Source organism: Callithrix jacchus, chromosome 12, assembly GCF_049354715.1.
Source record: "Callithrix jacchus isolate 240 chromosome 12, calJac240_pri, whole genome shotgun sequence".
NCBI classification, from domain to species: domain Eukaryota; kingdom Metazoa; phylum Chordata; class Mammalia; order Primates; family Cebidae; genus Callithrix; species Callithrix jacchus.
The window spans coordinates 29158579-29168411 of NC_133513.1; positions in this window are offsets into that span (position 1 = coordinate 29158579).

Sequence of the window (9833 nt, forward strand, 5' to 3'; positions counted from 1 at the left end):
GGAAAAACAATTAGAGAAACTCCAGGTGCATGAGAAAGTCTTGCCTGTGACCCAGAAGAAGGTCTTATTGTGCTGCTCTGCACTGCACGGGCCATGCTGCATTTTTTTAAAAAAAATAATTTCAACCTTTATATTAACTTTTTTTTTTGAGATGGCATCTTGCTCTGTCACCTAGGCTGGACTGCAGCTGTGCAGTCTCAGCTCAATGCAACCTCCGCCTCCCAGGTTCAAGGGGCTCTCCTGCCTCAGCCCCCTGAGTAGCTGGGATTACAGGCGCCCACCACCATGCGTGGCTAATTTTTGTATTTTTATTAGAGATGGGGTTTCGCCATGTTGGCCAGGCTGGTCTCTAACTCCTGGCCTGCAGTGATCTGCCCACCTTGGCCTCCCAAAGTGCTGGGATTACAGGCATGTAATCCTGTATCCCACCATGCCTGGCCATATTATTTTCAGATGGAGTGTTGCTTTGTTGCCTAGGCTGTAATCATGTAATCCCACCATGCCTGGCCATATTATTTTCAGATGGAGTGTTGCTTTGTTGCCTAGGCTGTAGTGCAGTAGCTCGATCACAGCTCCCTCCAGCCTCAACCTCCCAGGCACAAGAGATCCTCCCACATCAGCCTCCTCCTGAGTGGCTGGGGCTACAGTCACTCACTGGTCATTCGACCACACCCTACTAATTTTTTGTAAAGGTTGCCAAGGCTGGTCTTAAACTCCTGGGCTCAAGGCATCCTCCCACCATGCTGGGATGATAGACCAGCAGTATCTGGTGAACCATGAGCCGCTGCGCCCGGCCTCCCAACTTTTGTTTGAGATTCAGGGAGGTGTGTGTGGGTGTGTTACCTGGGTGTACTGCATGACGCTGAGGTTTGGGCTATGATTGATCCTGTTACCCAGGTAGTGACCATAATACTCAACAGTTTTTCAACTCTTGCCCTCCACTGTCCCTCTCCACTCTAGGAGGCCCCAGTGTCTATTCTTCCCATCTTTATGTCCATATATGCCTACTCAATGTTTTTGTTTTTTGAGATGGAGTCCCGCTCTGTCACCCAGGCTGGAGTGCAATGGTGGGATCTTGGCTCACTGCAAACTTCCCCTCCTGGGTTCAAACAATTCTTCCATCTCAGCCTCCTGAATAGCTAGGATTACAGGTGCTCACTATAATCCTAGTGAGCCCCGCTAATTTTTGTATTTTTGTAGAGACAGGGTTTCACCATGTTGGCCTGGCTGGTCTTGAACTCCTGACCTCAAGAGATCTGCCCACCTTGGCCTCCCAAGTGGTTCCCATGAGCCATCGCAACCAGCCATGTGTACCCAATGTTTAGATAGCATTTATAAGTGAGAACACACAGTCCTTCGTTTTCTGTTCCTGAGTTAATTTGCTTAGGATAATGACCACCAGCTGCATCCATGTTGGAGAGAGGAACATGATTTCATTGTGTTTACTGCTGGGCATGCTGCTTTCTTTCACTGCGTGCTAAACATCAGCAGGAAAGCATTGCCTTGGGAACAGAACTTGATGGGAGGTCTCCTTGGGACCTCTCTCCTCCTCCTCTGCCTTCTCCTCACTCTCCTTCTGCTTCTTCTTCTTCTACTTCCTCCTCCTCCATAAATTGGACCAAAACATATCCTGTGGGGGCTGGGCACAGTGGCTCACTCCTGTAATCCCAGCACTTTGGGAGGTCAAGGTGGGTGGATCACTTGAGGTCAGGAGTTTGAGACCAGCCTGTGTAACATGGTGAAACCCTGTCTCTACTGAAACCAAAAAGTAGCTGGGCGCAGTGGCTCACACCTGTAATCCCAGTTACTCCTGAGGCTGAGGCATGAGAATCGCTTGAACCCTGGAGGCAGAGGTTGCCATGAGCCGAGATTGTGCCACTGCACGCCAGGCTGACTTAAAAAAAAAAAAATGAAGTTGGACCCTTGCCTAACACCATGCACAAAAATTAACTCAAAATACTGGCCAGGCACAGTGGCTCATGCCTGTAATCCCAGCACTGTGGGAGGCTGAGGCGGGTGGATCATGAGGCCAGGAGATCAAGACCATCCTGGCTAACATCCTTGTCTCTACTAAAAATACAAAAAATTAGCCAGGTGTGGTGGCACGCGCCTGTAGTCCCAGCTACTCGGGAGGCTGAGGCAGGAGAATTGCTTGAACCTGGGAGGTGGAGGTTGCAGTGAGCCAAGATTGTCCCACTGCACTCCAGCCTGGGCTGTCTCAACACAACAAAAAAATCAAAGAACTGGCAGGGCGCGGTGGCTCATGCCTGTAATCTCAGCACTTTGGGAGGTCAAGGCGAGTGGTTCACCCGAGGTCGGGAGTTCGAGACCAGCCTGACCAACATGGAGGAACCCTATCTCTACTAAAAATACAAAAATTAGCTGAGTGTGGTGGCACACACCTGTAGTCTCAACTCTTCCAGAGGCTGAGCCAGGAGAACTGCTGGAACCCAGGAGGCCAAAGTTGCAGTGAGCTGAGATCATGCCATTGCATTCCAGCCTGGGCAACAAGAAGGAAACTCCGACTCAAAAAAAAGCAAAAGACAACAACAAAAAAATCAAATACCTAAACATGAGCTAAGCCTTTAAAACTCTTAGAGGAAAACGTGGGGGGGGGGGTGGGGGGGCGAGGGAGGGAAGCCTTGCAATTTTGGATTTGACAATGATTTATACAGTATGACACCAAAGGTATAGGCAACAACAACAAAAATAGACAAATTAGGCTGGGCATGGTGCCTCACGCCTGTAATCTCAGCACTTTGGGAGACCAAGATGAGGGGATCACCTGAGGTCAGGAGTTTGAGACCAGCCTGGCCAACATGGTGAAACCCTGCCTCTTCTAAAAATGCAAAAATTAGCTGGGCATGGTGGTGGGCGACTGTAGTCCCAGCTACACGAAAGGTTGAGGCAGGAGAATCACTTGAACCCAGGAGGTGGGGGTTGCAGTGAGCTGAGATCATGCAATTGCACTAAAGCCTGGGTGACAGAGGGAGATTCTGTCTCAAAAAAAGAAAAAAAGAGAAATTGGACTTCATTAAAATTAAAAACTTTTATGACTCAAAATTCACTATCAAAAAGACAGTGATGAAGTGGGTGTTCAAGGTTGCAGCGAGCTAAGATTGCACCACTGCGCTCCATCCTAGGTGAGAGCAAGACGCTGTCTCAGCTGGGCATGGTGGCTCACACCTGTAATCCAAGCACTTTCGAAGCCAAGACGGGAGGATCACCTGAGGTCGGGAGTTCAAGACCAGCCTGACCAACATGGTGAAACCCTGTCTTTATACAAAAAAAAAAAAAAAAAAAAAAGACACTGTCTCAAAAAATTTTAAAAAAGACTCGAGTTTCAAAAGAATTATATCAAGTAGATTCTGCTAGTACAATCGCTGTCTGGGTGGGGCAGATGGATTACCAACGCTTCCTACACCGTTAGATTGCTCCAAGAGCTTGTGAAGGATTCATGTTAATTCTTCTTTAATGTTGGGCAGAATTCAGAGTGAAGACATCTGGTCTGGGCTTTTCTTTGTGGAAGGTTTTTTTGATTATTAATTGAAAATCTTGGCCAGGCAGTGACTCATGCCTGTAATCCCAGCAATTTGGGAGGCTGAGGCTGGCTGATCACTTGAGGTCGGGAGTTTGAGACCAGCCTGGCTAACACGGAGAAACCCTACTTTCTTTCTTTTTTTTTTTTTTAAAAGATGGGGTTTCACCATGTTGGTCAGGCTGGTCTTGAACTCCCGACCTAAGGTGATCCAACCGCCTTGGCCTCCAAAGTGCTTGGATTACAGACGTGAGCCACTGCACCTGGCCTCTGTCTACTAAAAATACAAAAATTAGCCGAGCATGGTATTGGGTACTTGTAATACCAGGTACTCAGAAGGCTGAGGCAGGAGAATCACTTCAACCAGGGAGGCAGAGGTTGCAGTGAGTTGCAATTGCACTATTGCACCCAGCCTGGCCAACACAGCAAGACTCCATCTAAAAAAAAAGTCTATACTTATAATAGATCAATTTGGATTATATATATATATGTGTGTGTGTGTGTATATCATCTATCTCTCTCTCTTTTTTAGACGAAGTTTCAGTCTTGTTGCCCAGGCTAGAGTGCAATGGCATGATCTCAGCTCACTGTAACCTCTACCTCCCAAATTCAAGTGATTCTCCTGCCTCAGTCTCCCGAGTAGCTGGGATTACAGGCATGCGCCACCACGCCCAGCTAATTTTGTATTTTTAGCAGAGACGGGGTTTCTCCATGTTGGTCAGACTGATCTTGAACTCCTGACCTCAGGTGATCGGACCACCTCAGCCCCTGAAAGTAATGGGATTACAGGTGTGAGTCACCATCCCCAGCCTAGATTTTATATTTCTTCTTGTGTTAATTTTGGTGTTTAATTCCCCTAGGAATTTATTTCATTTTTTTTTTTTTTTAAGAGATGGAGTCTTGCTCTGTGGCCTAGGCTGGAGTGCAATGGCACAGTCTTGGTTCACTGCAACCTCTGCCTCTCAGGTTCAAGCAATTCTCCTGCCTCAGCCTCCTGAGTAGCTGGGATTACAGGCGCCTGCCACCATGCCCTGCTAATTTTTGTATTTTTAGTAGAGACGGGGTTTCACCACGTTGGCCAGGCTGCTCTTGAACTCCTGACCTCGCGATCCACTCACCTTGGCCTCCCAAAGTGTTGGATTACAGGCATGAGCCACCATGCCTGGCTGTTTATTTCATTTTATGTAATTTGTTGGCAGACAGCTATTCATAGTAATTCTTTTACTTACGGAATGTTGGTAGTGATGTCTCCTCTTTTGCAGTTTGAGTCTCCTCTATTTTTTCTTGATCAGTCCATCTAAAGGTTTGTCAATGTTATGGAGTTTTTGAAGAAACAAATTTTGGTTTTGCTTACTTCCTCTATTTTTTTAATTCTCTGTTGCATTTATTTCTGCTTATCTTTATTATTATTTTTACTCTTACATAGGCTGCAGGGCAGTGGTGTGATCACAGCTCACTGCAGCCTCAATCTCCTAGGCTCAAGCAATCCTCTCTCCTCAGCCTCCCAGGTAGCTGGACTACAGGTGTGCACCACCACACCTGGTTAATTCTTTCTCTTGTATTGTTTGTTTCTGAGACAGAATCTTACTCTGTCACCCAGGCTGGAGTGCAGTGGCGTGATCTTGACTCACTGCAACCTCCACCTCCTGTGTTGAAGTGATTCTCCTGCCTCAGTCTCCCAACTAGCTGAGACTACAGGCACGGGCCACCACACTCAGCTAATTTTTGTATTTTTAGTAGACACGGGGTTTTGCCATGTTGGCAAGGCTGGTCTTGAACTCCTGACCTCCCAAAATGCTGAGATTACAGGCATGAGCCACCATGCCTGGCCACAATTCCATTTTTTTTTTTTTTTTAAGTTGGAGTTTCGCTCTTGTTGCCCAGGCCGCAGTGCTGTGGTTCAGTCTTGGCTCACTGCAACATCTGCCTCCCGGGTTCGAGAGATTCTCCTGCCTCAGCCTCCTAAGTAACTGTGACTACAGGCACCTGGCCACCATGACTGGCTAATTTTATATTTTTAGAAAAGATGGAGTTTCACCATGTTGGTCAGGCTGGTCAGCTGGTCTTGAACTACTGACCTCAAATGATCCACCTGCCTCAGCGTCCCAAAGTGCTGGGATTACAGATGTGAGCCACAGTGCCTGGTCATAATTTATTTCTTCAAGTAAATTTTGTCTGGCATTAGTATAAGCACTCCAGCTTTCTTTTGCATATTTCTATCCTTTGACTTTTTTTTTTTTTTTGAGATGGAGTTTCGCTCTTGTTGCCCAGCCTGGAGTGCAATGGCACAATCTCAGCTCACTGCAACCTCCACCTCCTGGATTCAAGCCATTCTCCTGCCTCAGCCTCCCGAGTAGCTGGGATTACAGTCATGCACCACCATACACAGCTAATTTTGCACTTTTAGTAGAGATGGGTTTCTTCATGTTGGTCAGGCTGGTCTCAAACTCCCGGCCTCAGGCGATCCGCCTGCCTCAGCCTCCCAAGTGCTGGGATTACAGGCCTGAGCCACCATGCCCAGCCTATCCTTTTACTTTCAACCTATATGTGTTATTGGATCTAAACTGTTTTCTATAAACAGCATATCATTGGATCATAAAGTTGTTTTTTTTTTTTTTTAAAGCTTCACAGGTAGGCCAGGCATGGTGGCTCACATTTGTAATACCAGGACTTTGGGAGGCTGAGGCAGGTGGACTGCTTGAGCTCCAGAGTTTGAGACCAGTCTGGGAAACGTGGTGAAACCCCCATCTCTACAAAAAAAAAAATTACAAAAATTAGCTGGATATTGGCTGAGCACGGTGACTCACATCTGTAAACCCAGCACTTTGGGAAGCTGAGGCGGGTGGATCATTTAAGGTCAGGAGTTCAAGACCAGTCTGGCCAACATGGTGAAACTCAGTCTCTACCAAAAATACAAAAATTAGCCGGGCATGGTGGCACATGCCGGTATGGGAGGCTGAAGCAGAAAAATCACTTGAACCTGGGAGGCAGAGGTTGCAGTGAGCTGATATCGTGCCACTGTACTATATATAGCCTGTAGGACAGAGTGAGATTGTCTCAAAAAAAAAAAAAAAAAAAAAAATTAGCCAGGCATGGTGGTGTGTGCCTATAGTCCCAGCTACTTGGGAGGCTGAGATGGGAGGATCGCTTGAGTCCAGGAGTTCTGGGCTGTAGTGCACTATGCTGAGGGTGTCCACACTAAGTTTGGCATCAATATGGTGACCTCCCAGGAGCGGGGGACCACCAGGTTGCCTAAGGAGGGGTGAACTGGCCCAGATCAGATGTAGCGCAGGTCAAAATTCCCATGCTGATCGGTAGTGGGATTGCACCTGTGAATAGCCGCTGCACTCAAGCCTGGGCAACATAGTGAGACCCTGTCTCTAAAAAAAAAAAAATTAGCTGGACATGGTGGCATATACCTGTGGTTCCAGCTACTTGGGGGACTGAGGCAGGAGGCTCACTTGAGCCCAGGAGGCCAAGGCTGCTATAAGTCATGTTTACGCCACTGCACTGCACTGTAGCCTGGGCAACAAAGTGAGAACCTCTCTCAAAATAAAAACAAAAATAAGTAAATAAAGCTTCCCAGGGGACTCTGTTTCCAGTGTGTGGAGACACCCAGAATTCAAGACTGCATACGGACTGTGAAGGCTGAGGAGGGCTGTGAGGGTATGTTAAAGGAGCAGAGGCAGCCAGGCACAGTGGCTCACGCCTGTAATCCCAGCATTTTGGGAGGCTGAGACGGGTGGATCACGAGGAGTTCGAGAACAGCCTGGCCAGTATGGTGAAACCTCATCTCTACTAAAAATACAAAAATTAACCGGGCATGGTAGCACTCGCCTGTAGTCCCAGCTACCTGGGAGGCTGAGGCAGGAGAACTGCTTGAACTCAGGAGAGGGAGGTTGCAGCGAGCCAAGATGGTGCCACTGCACTCCAGCCTGGGTGACAGAGCAAGACTCTGTGGGAAAAAAGGAGCAGAGGTGACTGTTACGCTCTTTGGCTCTTCGATAGGAAAAGAGGAAAGAATGAGCCTTGTGCTGTTTGTGAGGGAAGAGTGCCCTTCTTCTGTGGGGAAGCAAAATGTTGGCCTGGAAGATGAAGACAGACAAGTCAAAGTTGTGTCAGAGGGACCACAAAAGGAAGGCAAAACATGCCCTTCTACACTCAAACTTGAAGGCATTTGGGGCCTGATGGCTGGATCTGAGGCCATGCTGGGTCCTGCAGTGGGGACCAAAGTCTGGCTTTGTGACAACTGTCTAGACTGTCCTAGCAATTCCATTCTCATCTTCTCTTTAATGTTTTTTGTTTGTTTGTTTTGACAGAGTCTTGCTCTGTCGCCCAGACTATAGTGCAGTGGCACAATCTTGGCTCACTACAACCTCTGCCATCCGGGTTCAAGCGATTCTCCTGTTCAGCCTGCCAAGTAGCTGGGATTACAGGCACCTGCCACTGCACCTGGCTAATTTTTGTATTTTCAGAAGAGATGGGGTTTCACCATCTTGGCCAGGCTGGTCTTGAACTCCTGACCTCATGATCCACCCACCTTCGCCTCCCAAGGTGCTGGGATTACAGGCGTGAACCACTGTGCCCTAATTTTTTTTTTTTTGAGATGGAGTCTTGCTCTGTCACCAGGCTGGAGTGCAGGGGTGAGACCCCGGTTCACTGCAACCTCCACCTCCCAGGTCCAAGTGTCCTGCCTCAGCATCTTCAGTAGTTGTATTACAGGCACATACCACCTCACCCAGCTAATTTTCTTATTTTTAGTAGAGACAGGGTTTCACCATGTTGGTCAGGCTGGTCTCAAACTCCTGATCTCAGGTGATTGTCCTCCCTCAGCCTCCCAAAGTACTCCGATACTACAGGCATCAGGCACTGCGCTCGGCCTCCATTCTCATCTTTCCTGAATGCAGACTTCAGTTCTCCAGATCACAGAAGTAGCACTTCCTTCCCCTGGTCCCTGGAGAGTAAGTTCATGTTCACATCTGTGTACATGGGGCTCAGATCAGCTCCTGGTACAGAGGAAGTGCACAATAAATGGGAGTTTAGGGCGAGGTAAACTTAGTTTACCTGCGTAAACAACCTCACGTCTGAAATGCTAGCACTATGGGAGTCCAGCGTGGATCACTTGAGCTGGGAGGTGGTAAGGTAAGCTGTGATCATGCCACTGCACTCCAGCCTGGGGGACACAGTGAGACCCTGTCTCAAAAAATATAATAAAATAAAAAGTCTAAAAAATAAATGGAGGCTGGGAGTGGTGGCTCATGGTATAATCTCAGCACTCTGGGAGGCCGAGGTGGGCAGATCACCTAAGATCAGGAGTTCAAGACCTGCCTGGTCAACATAGTGAAACCCTGTCTCCAATAAAAATACAAAAATTAGCCAGACATGGTGGCAGGTGCCTGTAATCCCAGGTACTTGGAAGGCTGAGGCAGGAGAACTGCTTGAACCCAGGAGGCAGAGGTTGTGGTAAGCTGAGATTGTGCCATTGCAGTCCAGCCTGGGCAACAAGAGTGAAACTCTGTCTCAAAAAGAAATAAATAAAAAATATTCATCCTAAAATTATTTTTCTTTTCTTTTCTTCTGCCCAGGCAGAAGCATCATTTGAACCTAGAAATTCAAGATCAACATGGTCAACACAGGGAGACCTGGTATCAATTTAAAAATCAGCTGGGCATGGCACTTTGGGACACCGAGGCAGGTGGATCACCTGAGGTCAGGAGTTCAAGACCTGCTTGGTCAATACTGTGAAACCCCATCTCTGTATTTAAAAAACAAAACAAAACAAAAATTAGCCAGGACTGGTAACCGGCACCTGTAATCCCATCTAATTGGGAGGCTGAGGCAGGAGAATCATTTGAACCCAGGAAGCAGAGGTTGCAGTGAGCTGAGATCTCCCCAGTGCACTCGAGCCTGGGCAACAAAGTAAGACTCTGTCTCAAAAATAAATAAATAAATAAGTTGGGCATGGGGCATGGTGGTGTACACCTACACCCTCAGCTATCTGGAGGCTAAGGCGGGAGGATCACTTGAGCCTGGGAGTTCAGGCTGCAGTAAGCTATCATTGTGCCACTGTACTCCAGCCAGGGTGACAGAGCAAAACCCTGTCTCAAAATAAAATAAATAGAAATAAATACAATGGTTACTTTATTTCACCTCAATAATTTTAAGTAAAATAAAATTAGATAACTGGCAATTTAGTTTGCCATCCTTTGGAAACTATCCTCTTCACTAGAAAGATGATCCCGAGGCCATAAAAGGGAAAAGTCAGGTCAGTGGAAGAGACTGAAAGGGAAGGTTG